This window comes from Rhamphochromis longiceps, linkage group LG7 (genome assembly GCF_057381845.1).
Source record: "Rhamphochromis longiceps isolate RC_006_pf linkage group LG7, R_longiceps_female_GT1.1, whole genome shotgun sequence".
Taxonomy (NCBI): domain Eukaryota; kingdom Metazoa; phylum Chordata; class Actinopteri; order Cichliformes; family Cichlidae; genus Rhamphochromis; species Rhamphochromis longiceps.
The window spans coordinates 56,688,720-56,698,547 of NC_140563.1; positions in this window are offsets into that span (position 1 = coordinate 56,688,720).

The window sequence follows — 9,828 nt, forward strand, 5'->3', positions numbered from 1 at the left end:
TGTTATGTAAAACGTTTTAGTCAGTCAGCCTGGCTCTGGATTTAATGTTGAGGCTGATCAACGAATGCACATGCTCCAAATCAGCTATATATTATGGGTCTTTACCATTGGAATGCTGTTTCATGGTTATAGCCAGTTAAAACAGCAGAAAGTACCACATTCTGTGGGTCTTTGGATATGAAAAATGAATGAAAGAATGATTCAAACCCAAGCAACAGGGAGTAAAATTTCACAGGTATCCTAATATGCAGATTTCCAAATGCTTTAAGTATGTTTGCATGAATCTGAGTTCAAATAAAATTCATCTATTTTATACTGGGCATTGGTGCAGTCCCTTAGCTCATCCTCTGTCTGGAGAAAAAAAAACATTTTAGCTCCCTTTCCCCCTGTCTTTAAGCCAGCTTTCTTGGCAGCCCTTGCTAACAGAAGATTGGCAAGGAGCAGGTAGAAGGAACAGCAGGTGGGAGGAGCTTCTGTGCTTACAACTAGAGCACCAAAGTGCTCTCACTTACCAATCAAAATCAAGAAGGGGTGGGTCTTAGAATATCAGCTCTCAACAGTTGCAAAGAAGAAACTGATTGTAGTTGTCACTGAGGAGCCAGTAAATTGCAACTTAACACTGAAGAAGTAGCCTAGCAATGATTACAGCGCTTGAGAGAAGCCCTCTAAAACTGAGGTCATGGGGGATTTCAGTTAAAAAATGGCTGGCTGTGGACACAGACCCTAGAATGGACAATTGATACCACACTTTTCCGTAAGACAAATATGAATCTACAGCTGTTAGTGGCTCAGCTTAGCTGGAACTGGCAACACTGTGCCACTAGTCTGGCACAGTCCACAGAGCAGATGTAAAAACATCATTACACATTTAATGAACAGTTACGAGAAGTATTGATTTTCTCAGTGAACTTTCTGCTATGATTGCGTACTTCACAAAATATTAAATAGAAAAACAACTTTTTAATGCTGGGGTAAAAACCAGAGACAGCTCAGTCATCCGAACACATTTCTTTTTCATTGTCCTGCTCGGGTCATCACTGGAGCAGTCAGGGCTTGTTGAAAGCAGAACTGTTCAAACACTTAACCCAAAATGATCAGCTGCCGTGTGCGACCAGGAGCCGCACACTTCTTTTTTAACTGGACTTGTGGGATTATGCTTAAATTTCAATATGAAACGAGACGTACAGTTAATGTTACATTAAGAGGCCAGCTCTGCCCAAGCTGCTGAAAATTTAAAACAGGTGATACAGTGGCCTGACCGACTCTGTGCTTCTGGGTCTTGCTCACGATTAAATGTGCCAGTGTTAATAACTGAGATATTCTGAAATGTAACGAGAGATTCACTTTTTTCTTGAGTATGTCATAAAACAAGCCTTGTAATACTTCCATGCTCTTTCGCTCTAATTTCTAATGGCCACACTGGCCTTGAAGACACTCCTCAGATAAATTAGTTCTTTACAAGGACTCTGCTTGCCAAGTAAATCGGTAATTTATGTTTGAAGGGAAGCCAGAGAGAAAGACAAGGTGGAGAATATTTAACATTTCTCTGCGTCACTGCACCCAACTTCAAGTAGAAAATACCCCTCTTTTGCTCATCATGTGATTCTGGAGGAATGAGATGGGAAGGTAATGGCATTATCATGCTCTTCCACTGCCTTCTCCTTCTGCCCTTGGGTGTATGCATTAAAAATGACAAGCTAATTCTTCTAATGTCTAAAGACATGACTAATTAAATTAAACATTCATTTTGGAACCAGGGCGTTTTGTTCTTCTCTTTCCATGTAACTTGTATTTATGACATTAAAGAAGGGATTTACCGTAAAGCCCATAAGAAAGCAAGGTTCTTTAGATTTCTAGATTGCAAAACCACTGCGGGCATCTGATCAGTCCCAAAAGTCTGTATGGAGTCTTTATTACAATGACAAATCCAGAGTCAGATAAACAGCTATCTCAAGCAATGAAAAGTACAAGGAGACCTGGTCTGGCCCCCTCAGTGCCCTTATCTCAGCTTGATGGAGTCAGTCTGGGATTACATGTGGAGACAAGACAGAAGAACTGTGGCAAGTTGTCTCAGTTGCTTTATCATATGTTGAATAGCTATGCAAGAGAACACATGTGTGTTACTGTGACCATGAGTCCTCCCTCTATAGCTAACTCCTCTGGGTGCAATGGCCAGAAGAAAAATGCAAGATCAAAGAGGAGATGGTTTGTACAGGCACAGCAGAGTGTCATTGTTAAGCTCTGGCAATTCCCAGACGTCCAAGGACAGAGCAGTGAGTTCATTTGTCTCTGCTGTCAGCTTTTTGTCTGCACCTTATTGTTGAAGGACAAATTCAAAATTTTCTCACTCTATCCTAATACAGCGCTTGCATACACATGACTACACTGAAAGATTTGCTGGTGCTCAGACTGCTCTTCTTGTCCATACATCAGATAAAGTCATTTCACTGTCAGTGATGAAAGCTTATGTTGTATCAGGACTCTGCAGTTTAAGTTAGTTTAATTAAACATGTATCATTGAAACGTGGAATATGGGGTTTAGGAACAAATTCTTTCTTCCTCCTCAGACAGGGTTTGCTTGTGAAGGTGAAATAGTGTGATAGTAGATACCAAAATGAAATTTTATCAGATGCATGAATTTAAAAGATAACCAGACAACAGCGCACAGTGCATTGGTTTACAATGCTCAGAAGCAAGATTGTGCACTTTCAGAAAACAATGTTTATTTGTGTAAAATAGTGTTTTGTTAGAATAGAATGTCCTCCATCCAGGATCCTAATTACATAACAGTTATGTTATATTAACAGCCAAATGTCTCTAGCTGTTTAAACTGCAGCATATTAGTTTTTCTAATCAACAACAAACAAATTTGATGTAAAAGAATTTCATTCATTTTGGTTATAGAACTTAAAGGCAGTCACTTCACCACATGTTTCATGCTCAGTAATGCTCAGTGGGATGCAATTTAATATCTATAACCTGGTACTGTGTGATGTTAGAATAATAAGGAAAATGCTGTTTCTGCAGTAAATCAGACACTCCAATTAAATATTATAAATTATGTAATTAATACTGATGTTGTTATAAGCAGAATTTTACTGTTTGGGAAAATGTAATGAAAAGAAGGATGAGCGCAAGTAGCAACCTTTTGAGGTTGTGATATCACAGAGAATCACTTCATCAACACTTGTGAAACAGGACAGCAGGACAGCATTACCCTGTTGTTTAAATATAGTCATGTCCTCTTTTAAGCACGAAAACAAAATGCCAGTGCCAAAATTGCTAAATTCAAGGCTTAAATAGTAATATCATAGTGCAGCTATGCAAGGTAATAGACATGAGTATGACATCTGGCACAAACCTATTATACTACAGTGGCACTACAGAAAACGGCGACAGGACCAAAACTGTTGTGAGCATGTGCATTGGACTTGTGATCTTGTTGCTTTTAAAATGGTTGCTTGAAAGCATGGGACCACACCTGCAACCACCTGCAGTCAGCTGCCATCCTCAAAGCAACATATGTGCATCAGTTTGCGGTTGAACTAAGTAAAACTGGAAAGAAAGTACAGCAAATCTTTTGCAATTTTTGTTATGTTTCCAAATCTGTTACTGTCTTCATATACAGAACTTCACATTAATTGTTTCCTTTCCATGTCTAGCAAAACCTCAAAGAGTTTAAATATATAGTGATTGCAGTCACTTCGAGTCAGTTTGAAGTTGTTTGGAGATAGGTTGCCTCCTACCAGGCAACCTTAAGACTGAAAGTGGTCGTCCAGAGGTTGAAGGTGTTGCACGCTCAGCCTCTGGTCAATAAGTTGTTTCATCCCAACTATTTGCCGTCAGTCACTGATAGCAAAAAATTCAACACAATCACCAAGCAATTACCAATTGTTCCTAAGAGGTTCCTGTTTTAGCTTTAGTCTAACTGAGCCATTACTGGAATTGATGCTAAAATGTAAAACTATGAATCTATTAATTATTAGCTTTAGCTGTCAACTGAAGTGGTGAACACAATAAATCAGTCAGTACATGAGCAAATTAGAAAGGATTTCTACACTACACAGACAGGAGGAAGAATTACAGTCACCAATAACTCTTTTGATGTACATATGTGCATGTGGGTATTGTTTTAAGGCAGAAAAATGTGAATTGGTATTTTAACATCTGCTGAATCAGGGCTCCTTCTCCTTTAATATGCTTTGCTTAGATTAAAGTCCTCATGTCACTGATCATATTTCACAGCTACTTTATAAGATTTATTTTTCATATAGGCCAAGTCTTTCTCTTCCCTATTACAGCGCTTCCTCTCTTTTTTCCCTCTGTATGAACACAATATTCTCAAAAAGTTCTTCTTGTGTTACACCAGACCAAAATTAGCAAGTGCTTTTGTTTTAACATACTAAGCTGATAAAGTAACACAGAGCAGTCTTTGTCTGGCAGTGTTGCTATGTTCTTTTTGTTGCTGGTATATTTATGGATCATAGTTGAGACTACTTAGACACACCTTGAAAATGACATGCCAGAGCAGAGATGCCAGCCAGTGCTGGGTGATGCAGAGAACTGCCCGGGTGTTGGGATATGAGCAATAACATATTCATTTTGCCAAATATTAAGTCCAACAAAGGCCTGCCTGTGAAATTTCCAATACCACAGCAACTGGACAGGGCTGAAAAGGAATGAATGCAATTCTCTAGAAACTGAGTACACTGAAGGACACCAGTGTAAACAATAAATTAAGGCCAAGACTACAACTACCACCAAGGTTAAACTAAAAAAAAAAAAACCCTCAGAAAAGCTGCGTTTTACCTCAAACTGGAACGAGTCATAGAATTGAGTTACATGGGCAGGAGTTGCTTTGTCAGATTTTATGAAATGTTTCCATTTCAGATCTAAAAGTCTAAGATGAATTTATTTCATATACTGACAGAGTACAGGAATATGTAAATATACCTGTATTTTGATAAGTGCCCAGAAATGTATGGCTCACATGGGCCTCAATGTGGTTTGGATTCAGCGCAGACAAGAATTCTATCCAGTCACGGTATACATGAATCCACTGTTTAATGACTGTTTCCTCAGCTTGGCCCCAACATGTGATGCAATCTGACATATTAGAAATAATGGCGTGCATGAATCATCCCAAGGTATTTAAACCCATTCACAATTTCAATCCTCTCACCTTTACTGAAGGTTTCTGCTCTAGCAGGTTGTTGTATTATTCAACCCAACCAATCAGCATTAGATCAATTCAATAGGGAAAAATGAATTTTCCCCAACCGATTGTGAGTGGTTGCTGGTAATTGCTGTGAAATCAGTTACTATTTCCCAGTATTGGTCAGTGACCCCATGGTAACCATTCGTTGCTAAAGAATAACATGTATTCCCTGACCAACTGCATGGCAGTTGTTTGCAGGAGGTTGCTTGCTACTGCCATGTGAAATTGGTTGCAAATCTGTATAAAGCACTGCACCAAAAAACCTACTTATAAATGCTTTGGGCACTAGCAGATTGAAGCGGTTGCCTGTAGTTTGTATGGAAGACACCGACTTGTTTTCCATACAAACCTGGCAACCATCAGTCCCAATAAACAAGTGGTTGCCAGAGAGTCATGGACTAAGATAAGATAAGATAAGATACCTTTATTAGTCCCACAAGGGGAAATTTCACATAGACTAGTGTCTATGCCTGTGTGACTGAGGCCTGAGGTTTTTTTTAACTCCCACAGTCCCAGATGGATGGATGGATATTTTTTAATTATATTTCTCTAGAAGTGGACATTGCTAAGTTTTTCAAGAAGTCTTACAAGAAGCACAAAGCTTATCCTCAGGCAAAGAAAAAAAAGTTACAAGCTCAGACAGGTTGTCCTTCATCTATATCTCACTGTGACTTTTACAAAAATCACACGGTACTGCTGTTGTTACTTCTGACACATACCGCTCTGTTGAGTTCAGTGCTTATTTGGTTGCTGTGTTACATAACCTAAATGAAGTGTAATCACTTTTGTGCCATGACTATGTGTAGTATGTTTCCCAACTTGTTGTATGTCTTGTTGTGGTTTCTGATGGCCAGGACACTGGAGAACAATTTAATAAAATCAGAAATTATACATTCTGATTGCCTAGGGTTAGAGTTTGGGTTGGGTTTGGAGTCATCACCAATTATGATTTAGACCTCCAAAAGTTTACAGTGGCTCACAGAACCTCATAGAATACTGCAAATCCAAATATTTCCTTCTGCAACTGAAAGTTATGATAGCTGCAGTAGTTTTATGAAAATTGTGTTATCTGCACAATTTTGTTCGTAGGTGTGACTTGTCCTTTTTTTTTTACCATCTTAAAGACAAGAACAAGGGTGGTAATGGACTTCTGTTCTCTTATTATTACAACTTACTGATGAATCTCTTTTTCACTTAATTGAATTGCTTTCAAGCAGACCATTTCATCTTTACAGCCACTTTTTCACTGTAACGAGAGAGCGGCGAAATTACAGACACTATTAAACAGGATGACTTTTTCCTCCAGAAGACATTTTGTTACCTCATAAATTAATTACAATTACAGGCTACTAAAAGAATAGATCTTTAAAAGGTTTCACATTACTGGAGCTGTCAAACGCTTGGCGTGGCTTGACTGGATGTCCATGTATTACAAAGAGATTCACCTTTTACTGTAGCAGTGAAGGACATGCAAAACAGAGACAGAAGCAGCATTACAATGCAACTGAATGGCCTTGTAGTTTTCTGCACTGCCTCCTCATTTGTTCTCATTAGCTTTACTCTCATTTATTAGATGTAGACAGCTGGAGCAGAAAAGGATGAATCACAACATCATTCACTCCTGATGGATTTCATAATGTCCTGAAGTGAGGATGTCCTTAAGCGTGCTGCATATAGAGTACGCAGTTCAACAGCACGCACACGCACACACACACACACACACACACACACACACACACACACACACACACACACACACACACACACACGCACACACACACAATTATTCAGCCCCATCCACAACCAAGCAAGGGCTCTTGGCTTTATTCCACTGGCCTAAGTGATTGGCTATTGATTGCTTAAACATATAATCCACTTACCTGCTGTCTGTCCTGCTGACAGAGGACAGTAATGTAACAAAGCCGTATCCTTTAAGGACAACCCAGCTGGTAAAACAGTACACACTGCTTTTGGAGAAAGCCAAAATTGACAGTTTATTTAGCTTTCTGAAAACAGGGAGTAGTAAAAACAGCACTATGGCGCTGCTACTAGGATATCGCTTGGTAACCCTTTAAATTTTCAAAAATCTGAGTCTTCTAGCCCTGTTTTTGATTTGGTTTTGATGATGAAGAGAGAAAGATTCCAATTAAAGAATCCTTAATACCGTAGAAATCTCTGGGAGAATTCTATAATGGCAAAGATGCTGAATGCCCCACCTGTGATCCCAGTAGAGCCGGTCAAAATAGGAAAAGATGTAAGTCGATACATGCAAGTTAGAGTTTATGTCACTTTAAGCTATGTGGTGGTATTATTGTAGTAAAATTGTATATATTTATATTTACTTTCTATAACTTACACTAACATGTTTTTTCAGCAGAATAAGCTAGAGATTATCTTATTGCCACTCCAGATTGAAACATTAGACTATGTGCAGTTCTGTGAAAGGCTAAGTAAACACTTACTGTTTCCAAATTAATTAAAAGGTGCTGCTTATGAAATACCCTTGAATAACTGATTTTCAGCATGTATAATAGCATCTGCTATAAAAGCAGATGTTTTGGCAGTTTGCTGCTGTGGAGCATTCAGATGCATGAATCTGAGAAGTTCAACCCAAAAGCTACATTCAGACTCTACAGGCCTCAGTTAGCATGTTGAACACTGAAATTCATTACAGTACAATTAGAAAAAAGACTGAACAACTATGGCTTGTTTAGAAAGATTACTAAGAGACGGCCTCTTCTAAAAAAGAAGGTAGCACAGCTGAATGAATCACATGCCTTCTGGAATAATGGACAGATGAAACTGAAGCAGAGACCTTTGACCATAATGCATATCACCGCATTTGGTGAAAAGGGAACACAGCATATGTATACAAATACCTCATACCTAATGTAATGCACAGTGGTGAAAGGGTAATGAGTTAGGTTTTTTTTTTTTTGCAGCCACATGACCTGGGCATCTTGCAGTCATTGAGTCCATCATGAGCTCCTCTGTATACCAAAGCATTCTGGAGTCAAATGTGAGGGCACCTACCTGACAGCTAAAGCTGGGTTAAAACTGGGTCGTAAAACTGGAATGGACAGTGATCCCAAACACAGCAGCAAATCTACACAAAAAATGAAAAATAAAAGACTCAAGGTGTTGCAGTAGAGCTTCAAAGGATCTGAGGTCCATAAACGCATCTCCGCAAACCTCAGTGAACTGACGCAATGGTGTAAAGAACGGTGGGCCAAAATATCTTGATGCATGCTCAATCATCCAGGTAAGTAAATCCCCAAAGTTTGATTCTGGTCATCCGGGCGTAGCATTTTCAGTGGGAGAAACGTTTCATCACTCATCCAAGTGACTTCTTCAGTCTCAGCTGACTGCAGGTTTCCCCAATCTTATAAACAGTACATTGCATAATGACTGACACTAGCACCACTGAAGGAACAATGGGCTGGGAGGTCAGTGGACAAGTGGGTGAAGAATTTGTCTGACAGACAGCTCGACCAAGCAGAGAAAAACATCCTTGCTAAAGGGTTGAATTTGGCGGTGAGAGACAAATCCCGCTAGTGGAACTGATCACAGCCACAAAAACAGCAATTCGAAACAACAACATTGCAGACATGGAAGCAGAGCAACTACGGACGAAAGTTTCAGCCTGTCTCAGCAATACGAAGCCCCCAGCATCCAACATGAGTATGGAGAAGAGGAAGGCACTCACATCATTTAGCAATGACAACAACATTATCATCCTTCCAGCAGACAAGGGTAGGCGCAGGGTTTTGCTAAACCAGAAAGACTATCACGAGAAAATTATGTCACTGCTCAGTGACGAAAATACTTATGAGCCCCTGAAACAAGACCGTGATAGACTGTCTGAAGCAGTTAGAACAAGACCGGACCTAATACTACAGGCTATACCCAGGGGAATCTACACCAAGTCTGTATGGTTTACCGAAGATACATAAACAGGGTGCACCTTTAAGACCAATTGTCTGCATGATCAATTCAGTCACCTCTAACATCTCTAAGTTTCTGGCTCCGATCCTCAACCTGTTGGTGGGCAGCTCTGAATATCACATCCAGAACACCTTGGCTTTTGTCGAGAAGGTGAGAGATGTCATTATGGAGGCAGATGAAACCATGTTCTCGTACGATGTTACATCTTTCTTCACTTGCATCCCAGTCACGGAAGCGTTGGAGGTAGTCCGTAAGAGATTACAGGATGACCCCAGCCTCAGCAACAGGACCACTCTCAGCACCGACCAAGTGTGTTTGCTTTTAGAACTGTGTCTTAATTCCACCTATTTCACATACAAGGGTCATTACTACAGGCAGAAACATGGGTGTGCCATGGGTTTCCCAGTTTCACCCATCGTGGACAATTTGTACATGGAAGAAGTGGAAAAGAGGGCTTTGCTATCCTACCCTGGAACAACACCAAGTCATTGGTTCAGGTATGTGGATGACACCTGGGTGAAAATCAAATCTCAGGACGTACCACAATTCACGGATCACATTAACTCGGTGGACCGATACATCAAATACACCAGGGAGGATATGAAAAGTGGAAGGTTAGCCTTCATAGACTGTGAGATTTCCATCAGTAGTGGGGGACATCTAAA